The sequence below is a fragment of the Meleagris gallopavo genome, chromosome 8, assembly GCF_000146605.3.
Source record: "Meleagris gallopavo isolate NT-WF06-2002-E0010 breed Aviagen turkey brand Nicholas breeding stock chromosome 8, Turkey_5.1, whole genome shotgun sequence".
NCBI lineage: Eukaryota > Metazoa > Chordata > Aves > Galliformes > Phasianidae > Meleagris > Meleagris gallopavo.
The window spans coordinates 10,795,493-10,807,879 of NC_015018.2; positions in this window are offsets into that span (position 1 = coordinate 10,795,493).

Here is a 12,387-nt window from a genome sequence, read left to right on the forward strand (position 1 = left end):
AGGGGGAGCCCCGCAGCGTGCTGCGGATGGCACAGCGCGGGCACCCCGAAGGGTGGATTTAGGGCAGGCAGCTGCTCGGTTCCTGGGGTAGGGTGGTGGTTGCGGGGACGGAGAGGGGGGTCCCGCTGCTGGAACTGTGCTAGCAGCTCATTAGCACGGCTGCCTTCAGCTTGTGTGTATGGGGAAGGGCAATGTGCTGGAAGAGGAGCGAAACAGATCAGAGTGCCCACTGCTGTCACCACAACATCAGACACTGCTCTTCCTGTGTGGAGGGGCCCCTCCGGAGCAGAGCGAGCGTTTTGTGTGGAGTGTGTTTTAGAACCCAGTGAGAGCGTGGGGGTTAAACTTGGTGGTGCTTAAGACACTGCCTGGTATTCAAAATATGGATTAAAGCAATGCAAATGAATGGTTAGTCGGCCGCTATTTCGCAACCGTAGCAAAATATGACATGACAAACTATCATTAAGGCAAAGGGCTGTTTTTCCTCCTGGGTGTTTGCCCATCGCCCCTACTTTTCCCCCAGTGACCTGGTGCCTGCGGTCAGCCCAAGTCCCAGCACTCCCAGCCTTGGTGTGGCCAAGACAGTAGCGTTAAAGCATTGAACAACACTGAAACCAGGTGGGCAGCAAGCAGAGGAAAGGCCCAGAGCACAGCTGGTGAGACAAAGCTCCCTTTGGCTGCGATCCAGACTTGGGCATCGCTTCCCATCCAGATTTCAGCAGCAGTGTGGACCATAGGTGGGCTGGGGTGGCCAAAAATGTGGGCGATGGGGATTTCTCGGCCCCCAAGGCAACCCCAATAACTGCAGGTTGCAGCCCCCTCCTGAAACCTGTTTGCAGGTAGGAGATGCAGAGGGAGGCCGGCTCTGCGCGGAGGTGCTGGGAGGAGGAGGAGGAGGAGGTGTTTGTGGTTGAGCAGCTCCCGAGCCCTTTCTGCTTTGCAGAGCTTTATGAGTGCCGCTGGCGTGTGATTCGATTAAGGACCGTGCATTGCCTTCCCCTGACTCCAGAGCCTCCGTGGCAATGGATGGAAATCCTGCCCAGCATCCGCAGGGCACCACCAATGGTCCCATGGGGTCACAGCCCGGTGTCACCCTCCTGCCCGCCCTGCTCCAAAGCCACCCCAGTGACGGGGCAGAAGGAGAGGTCTGAACTGGGCAAGGGGTGAGGTAGGAGAGGCCCTGTGCCGTGGAGCAGGTGCAGGGCCAGTGATAATTCCCCATTTCTCCCAGTGCAGGAGAAAGGAGTGCCCAAATCTAGTTATGGGGCAGCAGATTTAGGGACGAACAAAAGGCAGTGCTTTTTTCACACCACCCACGATTCAATTATGGACGTTCGTTGCCAGGGGACGCTATGGACACCTCCAGCCTAAATGGGGCCCAGATAACATTTAGGCAAACCGGAGGAGCGTGGGGTTTTCAATACCGAGGAGAGATCACCCCAGGGAGTAGCTACACCTGGGGCATGTGTCAGGCTTGGCCACAATGCCATCCCCGGCTAGGGATGCCCACCTGCAATCTGCATGCTTCCCAGATAAATAGGTACCGTGCCCCATCACCGATACAGAGCAACAGCATGGCTTGGGTTGGAAACACTTCCAGCTGGGGAAATTCCCCTATCAGCTGGGACTGCTCTGCTGGGTGGCACTCAGTGACATTCTGATCTGCTGCTCCCACAGCAGGCAGAGATCCCGCTCAGGAGCAGTGCAGGCAGCATCATCCCTATCTGCACGGTCTCCATCCAGCATGTCAGCTCAATAATTTATTGTCCAGAAGGTGCAATCACTATCCATAATTCACGAGCAATAATGTTCTACATGTTCAAACCAACAACTTGGCTCCCTGGACCGTGCACCATCTTCATGTCCAAGCTGTCATTTCATCCTTCCCAACAGGCAGCAGCAAACCCTGGGTTGGTGCATCATGATGGGCACCCTGAGAACAGCAGGTCTAGGGGTTAAGTCTGTCTGTCCCAAGGGATCCACTGCCATTTAATTTGGGGTTGGGAAAGGATGTGGGGACAGCAGAAAGGGCTTTTGCGATAGGTCAGAGCATGGCAGGTAACACAGGAACATCAGCAGCTCCTGGGAGGCTGTTCAGACCTGCAAGAGGTGGAGGAGGCTGAAATGTGAGGCACCTGGTTTTTGAAGCAGGGAAAAAAAATGCCTCTTGCTCTGCAAAGTGCGCGAGGCAGAGGTAAAACACAGCGCAGCAGAGCATGCCGGAGCTCCCAACTCCCGGGGGAGATGTTTATTAACTCGTCAAAACATAACGTCTGTTGTTGCCAGCGAGAAACTAGAACAGCAAAAAAAAAAGAAAAAAAAAAGAAAAGAGAGAAAATAGAAAAAGGGAAAGAAAAAAAAAAACAGAAAGAAAAGCCAAGGAACACGTAGAAAATTGTCATTTGCTTTCCTTGTACTTTGCTGAAGGCTGAAGATGCTCCATGTTAGGGGGGGCCCGAGCACAGGCTGGTGGCTCCCAGGTGAGGACCCCAGGGACGGGGCTGCCCCTCTGAAGGAGTGCAGAGTGCGGTGCTGCTGCAGATTTTGTAGCTGGCTGTGGGGCTGCAGGACACTGAGGGGGAGATGCTCTTCCTGTGGGGAGGCTGAGAAATGAAAATCTGCGGGATGGAGGTGGCTTTGGTGGGCTGAGGCTGTGGTCCTCTTTGCATCTGCCGCAGGATTTCAGCCCCCGGTACTGTCAATATGTTCTTTAAGGAGCAATTTACACTTAAAATTGACCCCCCTCCCGTGAAAGTGCCACTGTATGAAACAGCAGATGGTGTTTGAGCACTGCAAAAGGAAAAATGTAGCTCAAAAACAGACAGCAAAGAGACTCCTTGTCGCGACGTGAGTGCCCCAGGGTCCTGATTTGCAGCTTCCCGCGTGGAGGAGGTGAGAAAATAGAAAAAAAAACCAGCCACCCAAAAGCTGTGGGATAGTATGGGAGGCAAGGGAAGCACAGAGGGAGCTGTTCTCCAGGAGGAGCGGAGGTGGCAGGGGATCCTGCTCAGGAAGGGCGCTCCCCTCCTCTACAGTGCTGTGTGTTCATGGCAAATCAAAGCAGCTTCTCAAAACAAACAGAAAAAACCTTCTCCCGCTTTCCTCTCTTTCCCCACCCTGGACATAAAACAAACAGAGCCCACTGAACTGCGTCCTCCCAGCGCTGCTGCTTCCACGCAGGAAAAAATAAAAAAGCAAAACAACTTTTCCTTGGAGGTTTTATTAAAAATAAAATACCTCAAGCGCTGCTAATTTCCAAAATAAACAAGCAAATCTTCCGAGCAGCAAATGCAGAGAGCCCAAGGCGTCTTTAAATGTCACCGAGGAGCACTGGTCCCCATGCATGGCCGCTGCTGGGCAGATGGCTTGCATTAGATGCATCCCAAGGAAAAAACCCAAATCCAGGTCTCCTCGCCCTTGCTTTGAAGCCAGCAGGGTGAGATCAGGCTTGGCTGCGGGAATGGCTTCCCCCCTAGCAACGATGCAGTGGCAGCTCCTATCTCTGCTATGGCACTGTCGTTGCCCCTCTGGATAGCTGCGAGCCAGAGGGATGCTTCCACCCTGCAGGTGCTGCTGGCTTCCCCAGGTCCCCAAGCCCCACCCTGACCGCGTTTCATTCCTGCAGCCAGGAGGGTTCAGCAGGTATCAGCCTCGAGGCTTTTCCTTCAGCTCAGTGTCAATGGGGACGTGGAACCTCTTACAGGCAGTGCACAGGGACAGCATCCGAACCCCCGTCTCGCCACAAACAAACTTATGAACACTCCTCTCAAGGTTATCCAGCGCTGCTTAAAGATTGAAGAAGAGTGCAGCACGAGGTATACAGCTCCTCCTGAAATATTCATCCCCCAGCATCAATGTTTCATCAATTTTCTATTGGATATCACCCTTGACACCAGCTTCAATCATTTTGGTGCGGATGGTGAAAAACAGATATGTTTACAGAACACCACCCCCTGCACACACCCCGCCTCTGGTTTCCTTTTTTCCACGTAATTCAGCATCAATGGGCCTGGCTGGGTCCTCTCCTCCCCTTTGCTCTGGGGGTATTCCTGTGAGGCTGGCTGCCCCCTGCTTGGCTGCGGCTGCCCTGGGTAAGAGGAGCCCTACAAAAGGCGTCGCTCTATGATTCCATTTGGGATTTCGTGCCCTCATGATGAGCTCCCAGCTCCCAGCAGCATTTTGCACTTGCCTGTGGTGGAGCATCCCAAGGGACCCCACTCCCTTGGCACACCTTTGGATGGCAGCATGTCAACTATTAGTAGAGCTAACGAAGTTAAGGTAGACCTTTCCTCTTGCTGGTTCTGAGCAGAGCAGCCAGCCCATTTTACACGCTATCTGACTCAATGTGCAATAACAGAAAGGGGAGAAACCCCCCAGCGCTGGCTCGTTTTCACCTTTAATTGCAGTCTACAAATGCCAGTCTTGTTTTCACTCACTCTGAAATTCCTTTTGTCAGCCCAGGGCTCCCCCTGGTTCAGGATAAAAATTGACTTCATGTCATGAATGAAGTAATTATTTCCCTCCACAAATGAAAATGGCAATTATTTTGCGAGAAGTGAGGGACACGTGTGGTTTGCAATGCCAAGCAAGGACAGGACCTGAGCACACAGCAGGTACTTCCGTTATGGCACGGCCGCTTTGCCATACACAGGCCTGCTCTTTGCCTTGCTGTGCCTGTTATTTTTCTGGCCCTTTGCTTCACTCATTCCCATTTCCCATGGAATAAACAGTTTCTCTAATTTGCAAAGATGTCTTCACCTGCTCTCATGCACCCTGCAGCTTCTGAGGGTATTAGCAGCCAATGCAAAGCCAAGCTATTTGCAGAGCACAAGATGATTTCGGAACCCTGCAGAACCACGGCAGCATGTACTAGGGAAGGGATTTCAGCCCTAAGTGCTTTACTGAGGAGAAGGGCACAAGCGTTGCTCCTGAGCCAGCTGCAAAGCCACCTGAAGGCTGAGGGTCACCTTGCAGCAGCTGGACGTCTCGAGGGCTGTGGCAGTGGAGGCATGAAAATGTGTTGCAGCCCCTTGGCAGACTTCAGTGCTCATTTCTGTTGTTAACTGAGAGGAAAGGGAACCAGGCAACTTTCCCTGGAAGTCTCCTGGAATGGAGGATGTGAGAGGGCTCAAGGAATTGCCAGCACACGCTTCACAAATTCTTATTAGCACTTCTCCCATCAAGTTATAAATCTATAGGAAGGCAAAGATGGCTCAAAAGTCTCCCAAACTGATGAGCCCTGTGAGGAGGCACTGTGTTTGGACATCTTTTGAACCAGCGTGGGTGCCCACATGAGCTATGGAAGGCCTGTGGCAGCAAAGGGACTGCTTCCAGTAGAGCTGCGATGTTCTGAGAGCAACCCACACATTTACCTGGTCCCACTACCTTCCTCCAGCACCACAAGGGTTAAGATGAGTCTATTACGGTTTGCTTGTCACTTTGTCACTGATCTAATGACCATCGATAATAGTTGAATAAGAATTGATGGAGAGATGGATTTAATTAACCCCAGTGTCAGCAGCTAGCATTGCTGTCTGTTTGTGTTAATGGAGCAGCCCAGGAAAAATCCCTCCTGAGCTTTTCGTGCTCAGCCCATGGCGTGTGGAAGAGTCCTATCCATCAGCTGTGCCCTCCAGGTGCTCTCAGTGAGGAAATTGCTTCCTCCTACCCTTAAAAGAATTAAACCATGCCCTTGGCTTCTCCCACCATGCCATTGCTGCCATCCGAGGGCTGGGTGGGAGGTACCTTGAGGGATATCTGTCTGGCACCCACCAGGTTTGCTTCACACTTCCCCTTCCTTTCATTTTCAGCTGTGATTACTTTTCTTGTTCCAGCACATGGCTTCTGGGCAGGTCTGGATCCATCCATCACTCTGGGGATGCTCAGGGTCCTCCCACATGGTCCCACTGCAGGACCAAGGCATCACAGCCCAAAGGAACAGACTCCCCAGTGTGGCACACATCCAAGCTGCAAACGGCACTTCCAGTGAATGCAGCTTTGTCTCACAGCTGGCATTTCCAGGTGAGACGGGATGCAGGTCCCACAGCATGAGGTCAGTGAGAATACCAGTTGCTGGCAGCCCATTTCCTGCTGAGAAGTGATGAGGTCAGCTCCTGGCTCCCGCACCGCCTGTAGCGCTCACAGGGATGCAAGCAGCAGTGACAGACAGCAACATCTCAACAGGGTTCCCATGAAAAAAAGACAGTTCCTGAGCGTGTAACCGGTGCTGGAGGCAGGAAGGATGGGGATAGGGGTGGCATCAAAGCATCTGTCCTGCTCTGGAACAGCCTGAGCCCTTCAAAAGGTGTTGGTTTGCAGAGGCTTCCTGTTTTGCTCATCCCCATCCCAGACAGAAAGCGCCTTTGCCAAGTACATCTTCAGATCCCTGCCAGTAACCTCCAGCCATGGAATAAGTGAGAGTAGGAAAAAAAAACACCAAAACCCCAACAGAATTTAATTTTGAAGACCCAGCTAGTCTTATAGCTTTTCAAGCTCGGGAGCAGGTGAGCCAATAATAAAATAAACTGCCCAGAGAGGAAATGAATATTGGGTTTTGTTCCAAACGGATGAGTTCAGCCAGAGTCTGAAAAAGGGAAGGAAAAAAAAAAAATAGAGTAGGAATTGTTCTGTGACAAACGTATTTTGACAGTCCGGCTGAAGGGGCTGACAGAGTTATGAGCGAGGGGGAGGAATTACTGATCGCTGATTGTCATCCCGCTTGTTTTTCTTGATTCAGCCTGGCCTCGCTAACAATGTGTGTCACTGCCCAGCGCTGCAAACATCCTCTGCTGAGTGACTCCGGTGTGCTCAGAAGAAAAGAGAGCTTCCTCCTGCCGTATACCTGCCAACAGTGCCTGGGGATGGGCCTGGGAAGGGCACAGGGCAGAGGGCTGGGGTCTTGCAGCAGGTGTCCAGGTGCATTGGTTTGCAGCCAGCAAGCTGCCAAAGTCACCTCAAGCTGGGGATGATGCTTGGAAATGGGGTTCCTGTGAAGACAGTGCAGTGTTGGTGAGTCTCTGATGTCTGATGCCAGTGTGCTCCTGATGCCATGCTGTGCCCCTGCTGGGACACAGATATGGTCCCTTTGCTCACCAGGACCTGCACAGGGCTTGTGGGACCTGTCCCCTCCCAGACCTCAAGTTCTCTTCCAAGCTGCCCAAAATTGGGCCACAGGTTTGGCTGGGATGGAAGGGTGCTGGCAGCCAGACAGGCACTCACATGCAGACAGCATGACCGCACAGGCTTCATTTCCGTAGGAAATCTGGCTGAAAGTTCTGTCTGGCTCAGAGACCCAGGGGATTTTACAGGTCCCTTCCAGTCTGAGCCATGGAGCTGGTGGGGAAGCACCATCCTCCTCCCCAAGAGCACCCGAGGGCTCCAGCCCCAGGGCAGGGCAGCCCTCACCTCCCAGCACTTATTCAGATTTTCCCAACGTGAAAAACATCCAGGCCTAGGGGTTCTGTGGCAGGGGTGGGCTCAGCTCAGCTCCTCCCCAAGCCTCTGCTCCCTGCTAGGAGCGTTATTGATGTTGGAGCTGGCAGAACCTGAGACCTTCCTCCACCTCCCTGACATCTGCTTCCCCCAGCCTGATCCCACGGCCTTTCAGACAGACACATTTATGCCCCGCTTCCCCGCAGAGTGACATCTCTCAGAACATGTTTGCTGATGGTCAGGGCAGAGGGCAGGGCTCTGAGAACCTCCCAGAGATCAGCACAGGGCCTTGGACATAAATAAAGCACTCGGAGTGAAACTTTCTTGGGGGTCATCTTGGTGCTTCCAAGGACAGCCTGGCTGCTTTTGTACCAGCCACTGCTCACAGTGCAGGATAGAGCTCAACCAACTGAAGGTTAGGTTGTCTGGGATGGGAAGAATGCCAGAAATTGCTAGTGATACACATATATATCACTGTGTGTATGTATATGTTTAGCATTTGTCCATGACTCTTGGAGGTCTTTACCATTCATCTCAATGCCCACGCTCAGGCCAGCCTTGGGAGAAAGGAATTCATCCATTCAGGCTGTTTTGGATGATTCAAGGCGTAAAAGTAAAACAGCCCAGAAGTTTTAGGTTGTCCCGTTTGCTCCATTCTGCTCCCAACACCCTGCTCCTTATTATTACTTGTAGGTCTAATGCAGGGCAAAAGGCAAAATAAGGCTGCTCGCAATAACTCTACAGTCATCAGTACCTAGATTCAAGGTGCTCACTAAACAGCAGTGCTCTGCTTCCTGGGGATGCATGGAAGTAGTGATGCCAGTTTTAATTGCCCCTCACACCCTGCCATTCGCCTGATAGGATGCAGACCTTGTTAACATGAGAACTAATGGAAAGATGCAGGTGGGGTTCTGGCTGGTTAAGCCAGAGATGCTTCAGTGAGAATTATCCAATTAAATCTCCATCTCTGTCTCGCTTTCATTTGTCCCCCCCATTGTTGTGGAATTATCAGTCAACCCAATAGAGTCCTAATCAAGCACCTTCAGCATTAAGCCATTGCTTCAGGCATCGTGCACGGCCCTGCATCTCTGGGGTACCACGCTGAGGAGGGCAAACAAAGCTAACCCCAAACATAAATATATGCATGCATGGTACATGTCACAGAGCCCTGTGCCTGCCTACAGGGGCTTCTCTTTCTGGTACTGTGCATCCCTCTTCCTTCAGCCCATCTTTTCTGGCCATCTGACACCTGGCCGTGGTGCCCAGAGGGGAAATTCCTAGCCCTGCTCTAGAAGAGTTCGTGCCCCTGGCACACACACCTGTGCCCCCAGCTGCAGCTCCTTCCCTTCTGTTTTAAAACTACCCCAAATCTTCCTCCTCGCTCCCAGTTGGTGATGCACATTCACAATGGGTATTGCCATGGTGACAGTTTGTCCGCTGTCCCAGATGAAGAGGAGGGGGGGAATTAAGAATAAACAGTTTTAATAATGTCAGAGGAAGCAGACAGGGGTATAAAATCCATTAAGCACTGGAGTGGCCCTTGCTATGGGAAGTGCTCTGGCTCCTTCCCTCTCCGTCACTCGCTCTCTCCTCAACCCCCTGAAAGGTAACCTTTAAAGCACACTCGGTAGCATGGTACTTAAACCTCTGGCATTTACTTTCATTTCACTCTGGCTTTTATTTCTTTCGAGGGGAGGAGGGTTTTTGCATTAGAAGAGGACAGGTTGCTTTTTCCCTTCTCAGCCAGCCCAGCCTGGCAGCATCCAAAACCTCCCCAGGCCCCCCAGAATGCTGCCTGCACCCTCTATAAAAGCCTAATGCCATGACTGTGGGGTGATGGGATGGGGAAAGTTCTGTGTTTTCTGGGTTGGATAAGCATGACCTAATTGTGCCCAGACACCCGCTGGGCAAAAGAGGAGTCCCAAATACATTAATAAAAGGAAACCTGCACAATTTTTAGAAGTCATTCATTAATTTCATATGTGACCTGTTGGTAGAGACATGAATTATTATCTCTGTAACCTAGCAGCATCTGCAATGCCAGGCTGACCTTGTGCTGTGCCTCACACAGCAGCAAAACCAAGCATTCCTGGGGCCCATGTGGGCACCCCAAGTTCCCAAGAGTGATGGGGGAAGGCAAAGATCCAGACAGCTGTAAAGTAAACTTTTGCCTCTTTGGGGCTCTAAATCAGTAAAATCACTATAAAAGAAGCCAGTGCTGTGACCAGCTTTGGGTACTGAGCTCAGGCCCAAAGACATATGGTGAGATATCAACATGACTGGTGGTCATAAAGAAAACAAAAGAACTGCCAACTCATTGTGACAGGCGAAAACACTCAGAAACAAGAACACAGAATTGTGAAGACTGGCCATCTCATAGCTGTTCCGTGGTAGATTTTTCTGCATCTGCACATGCTGGAGAGCGCAGCCTGCAGGTGAGTGGGGCTTCCTTGGAATGCAGAGTTGGCTGCAGGTTGCCTTGGGCTCAGACTGCACCAGATAGATTCAGAAGTGCTCAGAGCAAAGAGCATAGTCCCAGTCCATCCCCCAGCTTGGCAAATGAGGGCAAGAGGGATAAGCGGAGGTTTCTTGGTCTTGAATTAAGGGGAGCAGAGCCATAACGCAGTTACGAGAGGAAGAAAAGGCAGAAATCAGCAAAGGGATGCAGGATGGCTGGGTGAATGAGGTGATGGATGGGCCACCCTTGGTCATGCTGCTCATCAACCAGCAGAACAGCATTTCCGTTGGAGGCAGATAACAGGAGACATTCACTGACTCTCTGGATGAGGAGAGACTCCATCCTAAGGAAGGAAACAAATAAAAAGTGCTAAGGTAAGAAATTGCTCAAAGATTTTGTCTGAGCATGATGGGCTTGGGCTTTGGTGGCACTGAAAAAAAAAGTAACAAGAGAAAATCCTGACTCTTCAGTGTTTGCGGAGATTAAATTGGAGCCTTCTGGTCTGATCCATTGATTGTATTTCACTTCCACAAACAGCTGTGTGCCAGTACAAATTACAGGGGACGCAGTGCGCGCCGTTTCCAGCCATCCGGCAATTTGCCCATTTATCGGCAGCAGTCTGAGCAGAGCGTGTCACAGCAGCTAGGCAAAGGGCTGGCATCCACAGGAATGCAATCTCACGGCAAAGCCAGAGAGGTGTCAACACTCACTACATGGCCCAGTGATGCATACGGATATGTGGTGGAAACGTGGGTGCCACTTCTTTCACATGAGGAGACGCAAAGATGCCAAGGCCAGTGGAGAGGAGATGCTGGGAGGATGGAGCACGGGAAGGGGCAGCCAAATTTTCAAATAGACTCATCCCCTGGTGCCTCAAAAGAGATGGAGCCAGTTGGAAAAGCTGGATGGATGGTTCTGCCCTCGATGTTCAGGCCTGAGAGCAATGGCATGAGGTGGAACTCACCAGAAGCACTGAAATGGGCAAGTATCTGCAAATATTGACTTCAGTACATGTACCCAGAATAATCAGCAGGAACAAAAATCAGCAGTGCAAGCTGCTATTTGGATTGGGCCTTCCTGCTGGGACTTGGGACTCACATTCCCCATATGTGACCCTGTGCTTCTGGAAATCTCACTGCTCCTGGCAGTCCCTGTTATCACCACTCATGATAATATCCTTAATAAAAATGCTGTCAACCTGCTTTTAAGAGCTGTTAGTGTCCTGGCAATCTCTGGCCATGGGTAGGATACCCAGAACGACTTCCCAGCCACTCAGAGAGGGACAACTGTTTCAAGGACTGATCAGGAGGGGCAGGACTTCCACAAAAGCTTCCAACACGCTGGTGAAGGACCCCCCATTGCATCTTTCTGGAAAACCAGGCTCCCAGTCTGGTAATGCCTGGGAGGGTTGCAAGGCTGGGAGCTCAGGGGATGGGGACGGGAGGAGTTTGCTTTTTTTCTCCCATCACATTTGTCCAGAAGGGCTGGGAGCGATTGGTAGATGGACAGGATAAGGGGGGAGTGGAGGGGGGGCTGGTTAATTCCAGTTTAAACCCAATTTCATTTCATTTCTAATTAGAGCACTAGGAGTGTTTTAACAGCTGATCATCTCTGCCGGGCAGTTGTGTTTATTCTTCTTGGCTACTTCTGCAGTTTTTCCAGGCAAATCTCTGCTGCTGTTGTAACATAAAGAAGGGAGTGAAGTAGAGAGAGAGCAGGATGCTCTGCCAGGAATTCGGCCCAAGATTTCCTTTTTCCTTCCTAAAGGTGAAAACCAGAAGGTGCTTGCACAGCTCTGCTGGGCAGGAGCTTACCATAAGAATAGCATAGGAAGACAGAATCTTTGCCATCATCAGTGGCAACGAGAGCCTTTCAGACCCAATAGAGGAATTCACCCTGGCACCAAGCCCTCCATTTTACATTGTTCTCAATGCAACTCCAGGAATGTGTAGACAAGTCACCTGTGCTGTGCACTCACCCCCATGACCGTTCTATAGGAGCTGCTTTACCCATCCCTCAGTGCTCAGTTGATTGCGTCTGGGCTATGAGATGCTTCTTTTTGGCAGCTTGTTCTTGTCCCAAAGCCTGTATCCACTCCATCCTCTGCATCACCTCCATGAAGGCACTGCAGAGAGTTAAATGCTGTCATATCTTGCCTCCAAACCTGGCTCATTTGGGGTTCTTTTTGCTGAGATGCATCATGCTCCATCCTGGAGGGCTCCTCCAGCCACTTATTCATGGAGAGGAATAGCAACACCCTCTACCATTCCTAAGCTATCCATTATTCCCCTTCCAAATTTCTGGACTTGGGTACCCATGAAAACTCATTAAGCCATTTCAGTGTGACCAGCGTGGTCACCTCTATGGAATTTTCCTCCCTCAAAATGGGATGCGACAGCTTAGAGTTAACAAGTCCAGGAGGAATACCCATAAAAGAGCTGGTGTCACAACGCATTGTTAAAATAGCAGGTGAGCCAGCCACTTGGAGAGTTTAATGG